The sequence below is a fragment of the Lampetra planeri genome, chromosome 71 (assembly GCF_965212315.1).
Source record: "Lampetra planeri chromosome 71, kcLamPlan1.2.h2, whole genome shotgun sequence".
Lineage (NCBI taxonomy): Eukaryota > Metazoa > Chordata > Hyperoartia > Petromyzontiformes > Petromyzontidae > Lampetra > Lampetra planeri.
The window spans coordinates 363823-380952 of record NC_136176.1 but is presented as its reverse complement, the minus strand read 5'-3'; the positions used below and the strand labels follow the sequence as shown (position 1 = coordinate 380952).

Here is a 17130-nt window from a genome sequence, read left to right as displayed (position 1 = left end):
AATTCTCCTGCTGTATATCCTACTGTTGTCCCTCCCGGCCATATCTAGTGCCACACTCAACTCTACAAACGGCTACCCTCGTTACTTCGCGTCCATACTTGTTGCTCAATTTGCCACTACACCTGCTAATGAAACAGCGTATAGACAATTATGCACTCCATCATTGAATCATTTTCAACCCTATCTTTGTCCCATTACTTCACCAGCACTCCTTCCAAACTTCATTCTGCTCTTAAGAATATCACCATCTGCGAGTTGCTGATATTCGTCCAATGTTCGCTGCTCGTCATCCTTTCACAGAAAATACCTGTGCAAACTATTAATTCTACTTTTCTTATTTCTGGGTGGTGTTGAGCTTCATCCTGGCTCAAAGAAATCGTATAATTACGTAGATTTTTCTGGCAGAAAAGGTGTTGGTGTTCTACACGTCAACATCAGAGGGCTTGTGATTAAATTAAGTCAACTAAAACTAGAAGTGGCAAGTCTGGACCCGGACATTTTTTGCCTAACAAACATTTCTCACTCCTGCTGTAAATGACTTCCAGATTACGATTGACAACTACAACCTTTTTGGGCTTGACCGAGGATCTAAAGGAGGTGGAATTGCCATCTATATTTGTAATACTATTGCATGTTCACCAGCTCACTCCTTGTTTAAAAAAACTTGCTTTGAAGGTCTTGCTCTCAGAATAATCAACAGATATTGGTAGTGTGCTGCTTTAGACCACCTAGTGGTAGGGATGTTGAAGCTGCGTCTGCACTGAGAGAGCTTCTTGGGGGCCTCCCTAAAGGTGAAATCGTTTTAGTAGGTGATCTAAATTGGAATTGGCTAAAATCGCAGGCCGTGGCCACAAATTTTACAGATGAATTTAACCTATTTCAATTAATAAATGTCCCCACAAGACCCAACCTAAAAAATCCGGGATAGTCATGTTTGCTTGACGTCCTATTGACAAATGACCCTCACAATATCGCACTGACTGGTGTTCTGGGTAATAACCTTAGTGATCACTCCTTCATATTTGGGGTGAGATCATCAGCCAGACCCAAAGCCCCCCCTAAATTGGTTGAGAAGCACTCCATGAGACACTTGAGCATTCAGGCATTTACTAATGATGTGCTTCACTTGGATATTGACAAGGTCTCTGAAATCCCAAACCTGACTACGGCTTGGGAGATCTTCAGGTACACGTTTCTCCAAATTCTTGACAAAAATGCTCCATTGGTTAGATTTAAAACTAAAGGGAACCGCCCACCATGGTTTGATCCTTTGATTACTAAGCTCATGAAAACGAGGGACATGGCTTGGGCACTTGCCCCGACATTCTGTCCAAGCTATATGGGGGATCTTTGTCTTTGTGTGTTCGGAGCAAGTTTGAGTGGCGTGTAGCCGTGGGAGTTAAACGGGCGTGTGCTGCTATTGACAGTCGTTGACTCCAGTGTGACAGACGCTGATAGACACACACAGACACAAGACAGGCGGACAGACACAGACAAGAGGAATACAGAGACAGAGAAAGATAGAGGAGACAGAGAGAGACACACAGAGGCAACAGAGACAAAGACAGACAGAGATGTTGAATCGAAAACACTTAACTCGCTCCATGGAAAGAGTTTTCTCGATCTTTGCCCATCCCCGGAAGTCGTTCTAGTTTATATTAATTTCAGTGTGGCGTGTACATGTAAGCAATGTGGGATATCGATGTACACAGATATGAACAAGATCAGCAGACAAGACGTCTTTCATACTCTTTGGTTCTTTCGGTAAAGTCACGTACGTAGAAAAAATAAAATAATAAAATAAATCGCGACGTTTCGATCACAACACAAGCAGTCGTCATCAGATTAAAACATCCAGACATTTTCGCGGCAGAAGTCACGTGAGCTACGGCACGTGACATATATAAGGTGCCCCCCCCCACACCGTGGCTTGCCCCGCTCAGCTGAGCATTGTTTTAATGCGTTGGGCTCACGCGAAATTGATTGCTGTAAGACGAAGGTACTTTGAAACCCACTGGCTATACTCTTATATAAGCGCATAACTTCATCTATCTGTGACGAACGCTGCACTTTCCGTCGTTTTCATGCAGGGGGCGCTGCAAACCTACGCACCCCCTGTATGAACGACGGAGGCGCAGGGACAGACGTTCGATCACGTTGGAATCGATCTACGGACGGCGGTCTTCTCGCACAGCCAGCTCTGTGTCGCCTTATCTCGATCCCGCGATCCCAACAAGGTGAAAGTCCGCATTGAACCAAATCCCCGGCAAGGCCATCTACTTAACGACGAGAGGAAATTTACACGAAATGTCATTTTCGATTAAGTCTACCAGATGTAAAATGATATAAGCTTTTAATGAAGAAATCAATTATCTAATTCAAAACATAATACAATTCAACGTTGTTTCATTTTCAAACTTCAAAACGGACCATCGGGAGCTTGCGTGGATGCGTCGTTCGTGCGCAGTTTTTTTCATGACTTTCCTGGCCCAAGGCCGTAAAAGGTTGTGAGGGGCTTGCTTCAACCCATGGTTGTGAACATTCAAACGTTAATCAGCAAGGAGAATTTCTAGTCCTAGTTGGACAAAATCTACATCAACATGTAATACAAAATTATAATTTGTGTTGTAGAGAATGTACCTCCTATTCGTGTAACTTTTGAGTGGTATGCCTTGTAACTGATGAATGATCCGAATGAGCTCCCTATTTCAAAGACAATGAGTTGCTCCAAAGGGAGATGCTTCCTGAAAACACAAAAGTACCCTTTGACCTGTATCACAAAAACAACGGGTCTCACCAGAGTGAACTATCCAGGTTACTTCCAAAACACACACTTTGTCCTAACATCACTTAATCAATGTTTGACCCTTAGACAAAATGCTACATGTACACACACAATCAGACAAGTATTAATTCTAAATTATTGAGTCATTTTAACAAAATTTAATTACTGCACCTAATTATGCTGAATCAGGTTACATCGTATTAACAATAAGTTATTTAAAAAAATACGCACCGTCTGCTTAACAGTGTATGTACAACATAATATTGTGTAATTGAAAACGAGGCCATTGCATGCTGGCGTCTGGGTCAAAATTTATCAAATTCTAAAACATTACCTACAAACTCCACAACTAAGATGCCACATCAACCATCGCCCCCTACTGACAGGCTCTTGTCCACATGCAGGCCGGTGCAGGGCCACCTCCTTGTGCCACACAGGGGCAGCTGCTACTTGGGGATGCTCTTCGAGTGTTTGAGACGAGATACGATACAAAACTCCAAGTTGCTGAGGCGATTAAGCAAGCACCATGTAAATGCAATTATGATTACATAGCGAATGCTTGGGAGCTTATTGGCTCTCACTCCTGGTTAGAGATATACGCAACCCACAGGTCCACAAAGACTGGCCGCTCTTACCCTGCAGGTTGAACCTAGGGATTGTGCGTTCAACTTCACATTCTTGTCATTAAAGGCCTGTGACAAAGGTGCGTCTATTGGAGCGACATAATCTCAAGCTACACATCTACCGGGTCTACATTTGACTTTGTATTGTTACAGAGGAAGTCCACCCACACCTCAACTTCCACAAACTGCTGGGAGTTGCCTCGCTCTGCCTCACAGTCAGAATTCTCCTCCTGCTTCATGTTGCCTCTATCGATGTGAAGGTCTGATTTTGGAGTTAAATCTTCATCTTCACATTTTACCTTCACTTCTTCGCTCTTGACCAACACTTCTTCAGATTTCACCTTCAACTCTTCATATTTCACCTTGATACCTTTAAAAGTGTCCAAGCTGGGATTTTCTTCCGGTTCTTGTTTAATGAGGGATGGGCTCATTGCGGCACTTTGACTTTCACAAGCTAATTTCAGACTCCACTCCTTCTGGATCTTCTGATGCTTGTGTGTTCTCTGGTGTGCATGAAGATTTGATGCAAGTGCAAACGTCTTCCTGCAAGGAGTGCACCTGAAGGGGTTCTCTCCCGTGTGTGTTCTCTGGTGTGCTACAAGACGAGATGAACGTGCAAACGCCTTCCCACACACACTGCACTTGAGAGGTTTCTCTCCCGTGTGTGTTCTCTGGTGTTCTACAAGAGTAGATGACTGTGCAAACGCCTTCCCACACACACGGCATTTGAAGGGTTTCTGTCCTGTGTGCGTTCTCTGGTGTATTCCAAGAGTAGATGACTGTGCAAACGCTTTCCCACAAACACTGCATTTGAAGGGTTTCTCTCCCGTGTGTGTTCTCTGGTGTGCTACAAGAGGAGATGAAAGTGCAAACGCCCTCCCACAAACACTGCACTTGAAGGGTTTCTCTCCTGTGTGTGTTCTCTGGTGGTCTACAAGAGTAGATGAACGTGCAAACCCCTTCCCACACACACTGCACTTGAAGGGTTTCTCTGCCGTGTGTGTTATCTGGTGTTTTCCAAGAGTAGATGACCGTGCAAACGCCTTCCCACACACACGGCACTTGAGAGGTTTCTCTCCCGTGTGTGTTCTCTGGTGTTCTACAAGAGTAGATGACTGTGCAAACGCCTTCCCACACACACTGCATTTGAAGGGTTTCTCGCCTGTGTGCGTTCTCTGGTGTGCTACAAGAGAAATTGAATGTGCAAATGCCTTCGCACACACACTGCACTTGAAGGGTTTCTCTCCCGTGTGTGTTCTCTGGTGCATTGCAAGAGTAGATGACTGTGCAAACGCCTTCCTACACACACTGCACTTGAAGGGTTTCTCTCCCGTGTGTGTTCTCTGGTGTATTACAAGAGAACATGAACGTGCAAATGCCTTCTCACACACACTGCACTTGAAGGGTTTCTCTCCCGTGTGTGTTCTCTGGTGTATTACAAGAGGACATGAACGTGCAAATGCCTTCCCACACACACTGCACTTGAAGGGTTTCTCTCCTGTGTGTGTTCTCTGGTGTTTTTGAAGAGCAGATAGATGTGAAAATGCCTTCCCACACACACTGCATTTGAAGGGTTTCTCTCCTGTGTGTGTTCTCTGGTGCTTTTTAAGAGCAGATGGATGTGAAAATGCCTCCCCACACACACTGCACTTGAAGGGTTTCTCTCTTGTGCGAGTTCTCTGGTGCCGTGTCAAATTTCCAGTACGATCCGTGCTGTATGCACCGAGCCGCGCAGAGTGCCTTTGCTCCATTAGATTAATTATGCAGAAGAAGTGACAGCTGCAGACAGAAAAAAAGATATCAACACCATCTACACGTCAGTATCGATGCACAGAGGAATGCATATATACACAGTCAAACGTCTATACCTATTCATATATTCATGATATAGTGAAAAAGTGTCCCAAATTCATCACACGGGCTGTAATGGCACACAATAAGAAGGCAAATGGTCACAAACATGCCTGGAAGCCCTCGTATCTTCAAAATGAATGTTAACCCAAAACTCCAAGCACACAATTTTGGCTGTCTGGCTACAAAATAAACATTTCTAAAAGCTAAATTCCACTGACATAGCAAAAGGTGTTGAAAATAAAACTAATAGTGTTATGCAGAAATGCATAAATTAATGTCCAATCACAACTTAGAGGTGTGAAGCCAACCAGGCTCACGATGTCCTTGCATGCTGGGATGAACAGATCTGACTTCAGCTGCATGTGTGTGCTGTGTTAACTTCCTGACTGTTTCAATTCTTACAAAGAGTTCCAGAGGAAAATAAAAACAAACTATTATTTTGATATAACCTCCGTGTTCAAGAGTTAATAGACTTTACTGCAAACACACACTTGACGCTTTAAAGCTTTCGTGACTGCAGGGATTCATCTTCTTGGTTCTTTCGGTAAAGTCACGTAGAAGGGAAGTAATAAAATAATCAAAATAAAACATAATAAAACAATTCTCACGACGTTTCGGCTACAACGCAAGCAGCCGTCTTCAGGTGAAGAATGAGACACTACCAAGCTAGGAGCTTATATATAAACTGAGTTGGAGGTGGAAGAGCGCCTTAACAGAAGGAATGTGCATATGAAGAGGAATTCAGCATATTCATGGAAAATGCGTAGGAGGTGGGAGGGGGGGTTTCAAAGTCATTATGCCTATGCATTATGCAGGATCAACAGCACCAAGGGGGGGTGCAGGGAGTAGCATTAACAAAGGAAAGGAATGTTAATGAAATGTAGCTGCAGTTACTAAACAACCACGTAGAAAACTAAAGTATGAACTACATAAAAAACTCAAGTATAAACTGCATAGCACCATCAGTATACTTACTATACTCTACAATAAGCTGAGTTACTAACAGCAAGTAATACATTACAATTCTACGTCGTAAAAATTATATATGCTTCCATCTGAACTTTATTCTCTTACATCACACGAGCATATACCGTACTATATACTGCCATAGATAAACCCAACGTTAAATTATATACTGTATTGCTATAAACCACCCTATACCTTATACATTTCAACATAACACTATGTATTATTCTACCCACCCTAATGTGTATCGAAATGGTTTATTAAGTCCTTCCAGTGATTGCTAAGCCAGAATCCATCTTCTCGGTTAAAATTGTCTCTGTGTTTGTATATGTGGATCGCCTCATGAACGAATCTCTCATGATAGCCAGATGGCTTGCAGACAACCTCTGTCTTGGAGAAGTCAATGTCATGTGAGCCCACTGAGTTGTAACAGTGATCTGCCACGGCTGAGGTGTTTGTCCTACCGTGTTTCAGGTCAGCTTTATGTTCACGGATGCGGTCCGAGACATGTCGTTTAGTTTCCCCAATGTAACTGCTACCACAGAGGCAACTTAGTTTGTAGACACCAGGGTACTGTATGTCTGGAACCACATCTTTTACAGACGGTACCAGATCACGGATTTTATGTACTGTGTTGAATCGGACCTGGATCTTGTGTTTAATCAGGATTTTGGAGATCTTTTTAGTGACCCCAGCAATGTAGGGTAAGGTGATGGTCTTGAAAGGCTCCTCAACAGGATCCTTCTTGATAATGACTTTGAAACCCCCCCTCCCACCTCCTACGCATTTTCCATGAATATGCTAAATTCCTCTTCATATGCACATTCCTTCTGTTAAGGCGCTCTTCCACCTCCAACCCAGTTTATATATAAGCTCCTAGCTTGGTAGTGTCTCATTCTTCACCTGAAGACGGCTGCTTGCGTTGTAGCCGAAACGTCGTGAGAATTGTTTTATTATGTTTTATTTTTATTATTTTATTACTTCCCTTCTACGTGACTTTACCGAAAGAACCAAGAAGACACTTGACGCTGTCACACACTGGCATGGTTAACAGGTGGTGGTGTGTCCAGACACATGCCTGGCCACCTTTCTTCCGGTCAGTATTAATGCTTCCTTACTCCACCAAGTAATTCATTGAGGATCAATCAACATAGCCGAGGTTGCGTGTCTCTCTTATCTCCCCGTGGTGAAATGTTAACAACCTCTCCGACCCTGAAGCCTGCTGTATATTTGGAGTTTGCGTGTCTCTCTCTATCCCCGTGGTCGCGTGGATTTCCCTCCGGATCCTCCTGTTGTCCCCACTCCACATGCAGAGTGAACACCGCCACGCTGATGACAAGCCTCACCTTGTTGTTGTTGTGGGCAGGTCGCTTCTGAAAACAAGAGCGGTAGAGCAGCTAAAGCGGGCTTGGCCTGGTAAAATATAAAAAAACTGTGTCAATATTTAAAGTAAAACAAAGTTACAAAGTAGTGAGCCAGGTCAAGACAAATTCAATTTAAGCGAGAGAATTGAAGCAAATGCGATCAGGCGAGGGCAAGAGGCAAGGCCCCGCGTTGTAATATTCCAACCTGGACATCGCTTCCATGCTCGCTGCTACTCAATTGACATCCCTACGAGAGCGAGGCTCTACCTCGGTAAACAACCACAACCACCACCACAACCACCACCACAACCACCACCACAACCACCACCACAACCATCACCACAACCATCACCACAACCACAACCACCACCACAACCACCACCACCACAAGAACCACAACCGCGATGAGAATTTCTCACCTCGGATTTCAGTGGACGGGCGGAGCGGAAACTTCCTGTTACCGCGTGACGTCACGCAGCAGGTGGTGACATGACGTCACTTGCTGGGTACGATACACTCCCCTCCCACAATGAGCGGCTCTGTTAACTTAAATGAATTATGTTAATGAGCCCGGCCCATACGTAGGAGGGGTGGGGCGCTGGTGCCAAACTCGTCGCAATAAACTCGCGACGGCTTTCACGAATATATTATGTTAATGTATGTGCGTGAGTCAGTGTGAGTGAGCTGTGTGTGAGAGTCAGTGTGAGTGAGCTGTGTATGAGTGAGCTTTGTGAGAGTGAGCAGTGTGTGAGTGAGCTGTGTGTGGGAGTGAGGTGTGTGTGAGAGAATGAACTGTGTGTGAGCTGCGTGTGAGTGTGTGTGAATCAGTGTGAGTGAGCTGTGTGTGAGAGTGAGCTGTGTGTGAGAGTGAGCTCTGTGTGAGTGAGCTGTGTGTGTGAGTGAGCTGTGTGTGTGAATGAGCTGTGTGAGAGTGAGCTGTGTGTGTGATTGAGCTGTGTGAGTGAGCTGTGTGTGTGAGTGAGCTGTGTGTGAGAGTGAGCTCTGTGTGAGTGAGCTGTGTGTGTGAGTGAGCTGTGTGTGAGTGAGCTGTGTGTGAGTGAGCTGTGTGTGTGAATGAGCTGTGTGAGAGTGAGCTGTGTGTGTGATTGAGCTGTGTGAGTGAGCTGTGTGTGTGAGTGAGCTGTGTGTGAGAGTGAGCTGTGTGAGAGTGAGCTGTGTGTGTGAGTGAGCTGTGTGTGTGAGTGAGCTGTGTGTGAGTGAGCTATGTGTGAGTGAGCTGTGTGTGAGCTGTGTGTGAGAGTGAGCTGTGTGTGAGTGAGCTGTGTGTAAGAGAGAATGAGCTGTGTGAGCTGCGTGTAAGTGTGTGTCAGTGCGAGTGAGCTGTGTGTGTGAGTCAGTGTCAGTGAGCTGTGTGTGAGTGAGCTGTGTGTGAGAGTGAGCTGTGTGTGAGTGATCTGTGTGTAAGAGAGAATGAGCTGTGTGTGAGCTGCGTGCGAGTGTGTGTCAGTGTGAGTGAGCTGTGTGTGTGAGTGAGCTGTGTGTGCGAGTCAGTGTGAGCTGTGTGTGTCAGTGTGAGTGAGCGGTGTGTATGAGCTGTATGTGAGAGTGAGCTGTGTGAGTGAGCTGTGCGTGAGAGTGAGCTGTGTGTGTGCGAGCTGTGTGTGTGAGGGAATGAGCTGTGTGAGCTGCGTGTGTGAGCTGTGTGTGTGCGAGTCAGTGTGAGTGAGCTGTGTATGTGTGTGAGCGAGCTGTGTGACAGTGAGCTGTGTGTGAGTTGTGTTTGAGAGCGAGCTGTGTGTGTGAAAGAATGAGCTGTGTGTGAGCTGCGTGTGAGAGTGCGTGATTCAGTGTGAGCTGTGTGTGAGTCAGTGTGAGTGAGCTGTGTTTGCGAGTGAGCTGTGCGCGAGTGAGCTGTGTGCGAGTGAGCTGTGTGCGAGTGAGCTGTGTGCGAGTGAGCTGTGTGTGAGTCAGTGTGAGTGAGCTGTGTGTGAGAGTGAGTCAGTACGAGTGAGTGTGAGCTGTTTGAGTGAGCTGTATGTGAGAGTGAGCTGTGAGAGTGAGCTGTGTGTGAGTGAGCTGTGTGTGAGCTTTGTGTGTGCGATTTGTGAGAGAATGAGCTGTGTGCGAGCTGCATGAGTGTGAATCAGTGCGAGTGAGCTGTGTGAGTGAGCTGTGTGAGTGAGCTGTAAGCTGTGTCAGTGTGAGCTGCGTGTGTGTCAGTGTGAGTGAGCTGTGTGTGAGGGAGCTGTGTGAGCAAGCTGTGTGTGAGCGAGCTGTGTGTGAGCGAGCTGTGTGAGCTGTTTGTGAGTTGTGCCAGTGAGCTGTGTATGTGAGTGAGCTGTGTGAGTGAGCTGTGTGTGAGCTGTGTGAGTCAGTGTGAGCGAGCTGTGAGCTGGGTGTGAGAGTGAACTGTGAGAGTGCGCTGTGTGAGAGAATGAGCTGTGAGAGTGTGAGTCAGTGTGAATCAGTGTGAGTGAGCTGTGTGAGCTGTTTGTGAGAGTGAGTCAGTATGAGTCAGTGTGAGTGAGCTGTGTATGAGTGAGCTGTGAGAAAGTCAGCTGTGTGTGAGTGAGCTGTGTGAGCTGTGTGAAAAGTGAGCTTTGTGTGTGGGCCGAAATGAAGAGCCTTCTTTACGCATCTTAGGAAGACAATAGCACCTCTTTTGCCCACTTCAGCAGATGCTTCTTGCTGTGGTTGTCCCACCTGATGACGGACGCTTGTGTTGAGCCCAAGACGTTGTGATTTAATTTATTTTTATTTTATACCTACGTGACTTTACCGAAAGAACCAAAGAGTATGGATACCTGCAGCCACGAAAACTTCAAATCTAACATCACTTATTCAATGTTTGACCCTTATAGACAAAATCATATAAGTATTAATTCTAAATTATTGAGTCATTTTAACCAAATTTAATTACTGCACTGAAATATGCTGCATCAGGTTACATCGAATTAACAAGAAGCCATTTAAAAAAATACACACCGTCTGCTTACCAGTATATGTACAACATACTATTGTGTCATTCAAAACGAGTAGGCCATTGCATGCTGGCGTCTGGGTCAAAATTGATGAAATTCTAAACATTACCAACAAACTCCACAACCAAGATGCCACATCAACCATTGCCCGCTACTGACAGGCTCTTGTCCACATGCAGGCCGGTGCAGGGCCACCGGTGCAGGGCCACCGGTGCAGGGCCACCGGTGCAGGGCCAACGGTGCAGGGCCACCGGTGCAGGGCCACCTCCTTGTGCCACACAGGGGCAGCTGCTACTTGGGGATGCTCTTCAAGTGTTTGAGACGAGATACGATAAAAAAAACTCCGAATTTCCGAGGCGATTAAGCAAGCACAATAAAAATGCAATTATGATAACATAGCCAAAGCTTGGGAGCTTATTGGCTATCACTCCTGGTTAGAGATCTACGCAACCCACAGGTCCACAAAGACTGGCCGCTCTTACCCTGCAGGTTGCACCTAGAAATTGAGTTCAACTTCACATTCTTGTAATTGAAGGCCTGTGACAAAGGTGCGTCTATTGGAGCGACATTGTCTCAGACTTACACATCTACCGGGTCTCCATTTGACTTTGTATTGTCTCAGAGGAAGTCCACCCACACCTCCACTTCCACCAACTGCTGGGAGTTGCCTTGCTCTGCCTCGCAGTGAGAATTATCCTCCTGCTTCACGTTGCCTCCATCGATGTGAAGGTCCGATTTTTGAGTTGACTCTTCATCTTCACATTTTACCTTCACTTCTTCACTTTTCACCATCACTTCTTCATATTTCACCTTCACCTCTTCATATTTCACCTCGATACCTTTAAAAGTGTCCAAGCTGGGATTTTCTTCCGGTTCTTGTTTCATGAGGGATGGGCTCATTGCGGCACTTTGACTTTCACAAGCGGATTTCAGACTCCACTCCTTGTGTGTTCTCTGGTGTCTTTGAAGATTTGATGACTGTGAAAACGTCTTCCCGCACACACTGCACCTGAAGGGTTTCTCTCCTGTGTGTGTTCTCTGGTGTTGTACAAGAGCAGATGACTGTGCAAACGCCTTCCCACACACACTGCACTTGAAGGGTTTCTCTCCTGTGTGTGTTCTCTGGTGTATTGCAAGAGGAGATGAACGTACAAATGCCTTCCCACACACACTGCACTTGAAGGGTTTCTCTCCTGTGTGCATTCTCTGGTGTGCTACAAGAGAATCTGAATGTGCAAATGCCTTCCCACACACACTGCACTTGAAAGGTTTCTCTCCCGTGTGTGTTCTCTGGTGTTCTACAAGAGTAGATGACTCTGCAAATGCCTTCCCACACACACTGCACTTGAAGGGTTTCTCTCCCGTGTGTGTTCTCTGGTGTATTACAAGAAGAGATGAATATGCAAATGCCTTCCCACACACACTGCACTTGAAGCGTTTCTCTCCTGTGCGAGTTCTCTGGTGCCGTGTCAAATTTCCAGTACGATCCGTGCTGTATGCACGCTGGTCGCATTGTTGCCTTTTTGCACCGAGCCGTGCCGAGTGCCTTTGCTCCATCAGACAAATTCTGCAGAGGAAGTGACAGCTGCAGACAGAAAAAAATATCAACACCATCTACACGTCAGTATTGATGCACAGAGGAATGCATATATATAGTCACACGTGTATATACTTATTCATATATTCATGATATAGTGAAAAAGTGTCCCAAATTCCTCACACAGGCTGTTATGGCACACAATGAGAGGGCAAATGGTCACAAACATGCCTGGAAGCCCTCGTATCTTCAAAATTAATGTTAACCCAAAACTCCGAGCACACAATTTCGGCTGTCTGGCTCCAAAAGGAATAGCCTATGGTGTTGAGAATAATACTATTTGTGTTATTTGTGTTATGCAGAAATGCATAAATTAATGTTCAATCGCAACTTAGAGGTGTGAAGCCAGGCACAGATGTCCTTGAATGCTGGGATGAACAGTTCCAACATCAGCTGCATGTGTGCTGTGATAACTTCCTGACTCCATTCGTACAAGGAGTTCCAGAGGAAAATAAAAACAAACTACAATTTTGATATAACCTCCATGCTCAATAGAGTTAATAGACGTTACTGCAAATACAAACTTGACACTGTCCCACACTCATAGGCAGAGCCAGGATTTTCAAGTAGGGGGGGCAACCCCTCCAGCAATGAAAAATGATAGGAGTTGTTAGTATGTAAGGAGTTGTTATTAAGCAAGGACTTATCCCATGCTTTTTATTCGAAGCGTGTGATCGGCATGGCGCTCGCTGAAGGTGTTTGCCTTCAGGGAAGTCGTGTACTGTATACGCAACTGCGCACAATTCTGAGTCGCTTGCAACTGCTTTGCCGTTACTTATTGCCAATTATGGACTCAGACCGTTGTCCTCTCTTAGAGTCCCTGGCACGTAATATGCCACACGGTGGCAGTGGGGGTCGCAAAATGCCGATTTATCTATATATATATAAAATCGCAAATCTGTCTGTCTGTCTGTGTGTCGCCGGACCATACGCAGTTTCATTGGACGGCGGTTGCCCCTGGCAACGGGTAGCGACGCATTCGCTGCGGGGTGGACGCCATTTTTTATTCCCGTAAAAAATATGCGAACGCATTAACACGCGACTCTGAGGTAAGTTCATCAAAGTTTCACGTCCTCTTCACTCCCCCCCCCACCTCAATGTGTGCAATTACTATTATAGGGTCGGTAGATAATAAAATTATAGCAATTAGACAGTATTATTGTAGCGCGGGGGGGGGGGGGGGACGGCACCCGTACCCAGCCTCAGCCGGGTGGGCAATTTAGGCGAGGCCGGAGGCTCTGCACGCTACTAGGCCTCGACACCCACCACGCGACTCTGAGGTAAATTCATCAAAGTTTCACGTCCTCTTCACTCCCCCCCCCACCACAATGTGTGTAATTACTGTTATAGGGTCGGTGGATAATAAAATTATAGCGATTAGACAGTATTATTGTAGCGCGGGGGGGAGGGGGGTAACGGCCCCGGTACCCAGCCTCAGTCGGGTGGGCAATCTAGGCGAGGCCGGAGGCTCTGCACGGTACTAGGCCTCGACACCCCACCACACTATAGGCCGTACATATTACTGCACAGCGGCCGAGGAGATCGTGGCTGGGGGGGGGGGGGGCAGGGGTAGCAGCCCATCTGTGTATATATGTAAGGTTATTAAGAAATATATTTTTCATAGCGATTAGACAGTATTATTGTAGCGCGGGGGGGGGGGTAACGGCCCCAGTACCCAGCCTCAGCCGATTGGGCAATCTAGGCGAGGCCGGAGGCTCTGCACGGTACTAGGCCTCGACACCCCACCCGTGTCAAGCGACGACTTTGTGGTATAAACTCGATATACCCAGCGTTGCCCGGGGGGAAAATACATTTAAAATCTTCTGAAAACTTTCAAACATTACATAACAATGAAATCTGTGTATATATGTAAGGTTATTAAGAAATATATTTTTCACCCGGGCAACGCCGGGTACTTATGCTAGTCTATATATAAAATGGAAATGTGTGGATACGTGTGTCTTTTCGAAATGTTTAGCATAGTTCCCAACATGCAACACACTTGAAATTTGGCATGTGGGTAGGTTCCATACTATACACAATGTAAAAAGCATAATAATAGACTTTTGTATTTTGGGGGGGGGGGAATGACCATGAAGTGTGTGGCATCAACCCGCAACACACCTGAGTTAAGCGCTCTGCAATGCATAGAGCTGTTAACAGCGTGCCGGGAGATTTTAGGTGGCGTTTCGCTCCTGGCCGATGAGGCCATTGGCTTCTCGGAGTTCAACAGTGGCGGCTCCTGCAAAATCTCTCAGGGGGGGCAAATGTCTGGATGATTGATAAGGATAAGGTCCACCCATGCAATGAATAAATTAACAGCTTAAGCATGTAAAGGCAACTTCACTTCTTTAATATTAATGAAAAATAAAGTGACTCTTACAATACATCTTATTTGTTTATATACTCACTATTAAAACAAACCACTCAAGTTTATTTTATTAAAGATTCCACTAGGTGGCGATAAATTATATTGTTGGATGAAACGTGCTTACGTATGATGACGTTAGCACGTATGATGACGTAAGCACGTTAGTGCATGTCCTCCCGGAAGCAATAGAGAATGCATTGCAGTGCCCCCGTTCAAAAAAAACATCTTTGAATGTAAGTCTATGGGGCCACTCGGGGCGATTCTCAGCCGGAGTGAAATCGCCCAAAAAGAGGCGGTACTCCACAGAACGTGACATGACGCTGATTGGACTATATCCAGAGGCTGACAGTGACGGCTAGCGTGACTCTGTGGTTGAATGACATTGGTGGTGCGTCGCCCAATCGCCCTAATGAAGAAACCGCCCCTGGAGTTCAATACATATCCGTGCAAAGAACGGGTACAACTGCTATCTTAAACAACTACGGTGGTTTGGTCGTCTGCGTGCGTATCTGGACGTTAATTTATTTACGGACCCGTCCAAACAGCTCGCTCTGATTCGATGAAAATAAAACAGCCGGCAAAAAGCCACAGCTCACTTTGATTCGATAAAAATAAATAATTAACACGCCTGAAAGAGAGCGATATCATATGTTTGGCAAGGTCTGCGCCGCAGTGCTGCAGTGCACTGTGGGCGCAGACCCTGTGCTGTGTGAGTGTGGTGTGTATGCAAGTGTGCGAATGGTATTTACGCTAATATTACGTTTATTTATGTAAAAAATGGGTGCTGCGTGTTGCGATTAGTGGAGTCACCAAACAACTTTACCTTACGAGTAGGCAGGGGTCGCTATACAGTGAGTCTTAGCGGACTGAGCTGCCAGCTTCACCTGCCGGGACCACGGCCAGTTGCGTAGCGCCCCCTATAGTTTCGCCCATGGGTCAATACCCCCATGGGGCAACCGAGTTGACTGATTCATGGGTACAATGGGTACTATCCGGCTTATAACCATTATTATGTATTGACGTTCATCACGTCTCCATGGACGGCATGCTGCTGCTGGTAAGGGCATGTGTTGCATAATATGCAGCATGTGTCCGCGTATCATGTTTGCCACGGATGCAGTTGGCATTACTGTACATTTTTCATGTTTTGGAGTGCCAATCCCATGCACTTTGAAATGTAATACACTGTCTAAAAAGGTTGCAGCCCGCCCCCCGCCGCTGTCACTCTCTGGCCGTTGCACAAGCCATATCGGAATTTGCGACATGCTAAAACAATGAGTACAGTGTGACACCACCCGGGTAACTCCCGGGATCAAAATTGGCATTGGAAAGTGATCGCTTTATTGAGATGATTATGGTACTACCACAGGGTATTGTGAACGCTTCAGGAGGAGGAGAGGTCTGGATTTGTAAGTCTCACAGTACCGGTAAGAAGCGCCGGGTGGGGGATGCCCTCCACTGGGGTACAAATTTTGTCATTATTAATATACGATCATGCAATGTTTCTATCTGCAAGCTGCCATAACTTAAACGATCCCCGTTATTGTTCGATTGAGAAATGGAGTGACCCACACCTCTGATACCATATGTGAGGAACCCAAAAATCTGATGCATGCGTACAACACCCACAATGGGAATACGTAAACGTAAACACACCAACAAAATACATTTTAATATAAGAAAAAAATAGGTGGCCCCATAGCGCATCTGTCTGTGTGTGTGTACATAAAGACGGAGGATGCAGGGGCATCCTCCGAATGGGTTGCGTGTCTGGAAGAAGCCTCGCTCTTTCAGATGCAGTACCAGCTTCGTCAACTCTTCGCTACGATACTGCTGTATTCCATGCCAGCAGATACGAAGGCTCTCTGGGATAAATTCTACGACGAATTGGCTCGGGATTACGAGTACCAGTACCGCCAGCTGACCAACAAAGAAGAAATGGTAAATCTTCTTGGTTCTTTCAGTAAAGTCACGTAGAAGGGAAGTAATACAATAAAAAAATTTAAACATAATAAAATAATTCTCACGACGTTTCGGCCACAACGCAAGCAGCCGTCCTCAGGTGAAAACCAGATCTGTCGAGGCGACAGCGTCTGAATGAAACAGCACACGTGCTTGGAGCATATATATAAGCTGGGTTGGAAGGGGGGGAAATGGCGACTTCACAATAAAATGTGCATATCAAGAGGAATTTAGCATATTTATGGGAAATGCAGGTATGTGATTTGTACTACTTATGCCCGTGCATTATGCATGATTAGCAGCATCAAAGGGAGGGGATATAGGAAATGCAGGTATGTGATTAGTACTACTTATGCCCGTGCATTATGCAGGATTAGCAGCATCAAAGGGAGGGGATATGGGAAATGCAGGTATGTGATTAGTACTACTTATACCCGTGCATTATGCAGGATTAGCAGCATCAAAGAAAATAAAAGAAATGGTAAAGTTCAAGACTCTTCACAGCCTCCACGAGTTCCTCACGGCAGGTGGGATCGCTCTGTCGGACTTTGACGACCCCCTGCAGCTTTCCGAGTACCCACACTTGGTCTTGGACTCACTGCTTGAGAACAACCATATCCGCCGCGAATTGGACATGAAGGACTTCCCATTTCGACTTCGGCGCAA

General features: G+C 45.9%; 1 long non-coding RNA gene across 2 annotated transcripts in view; it reads right to left on the bottom strand.

Moving 5' to 3' along the window:
• The window catches only part of LOC144737510 (uncharacterized), an 81340-nt gene that overhangs the window by 22887 nt on the left and 41323 nt on the right, over window positions 1–17130 (bottom strand). For both annotated transcript variants that reach the window (XR_013589010.1, XR_013589009.1), the window contains exons 6-8: window positions 8012–12119; window positions 7575–7641; window positions 2641–5187 (exon numbers count right to left, since the gene is read on the bottom strand). This is a non-coding gene — a long non-coding RNA (uncharacterized LOC144737510). The remainder of the gene's footprint in view (window positions 1–2640; window positions 5188–7574; window positions 7642–8011; window positions 12120–17130) is intronic.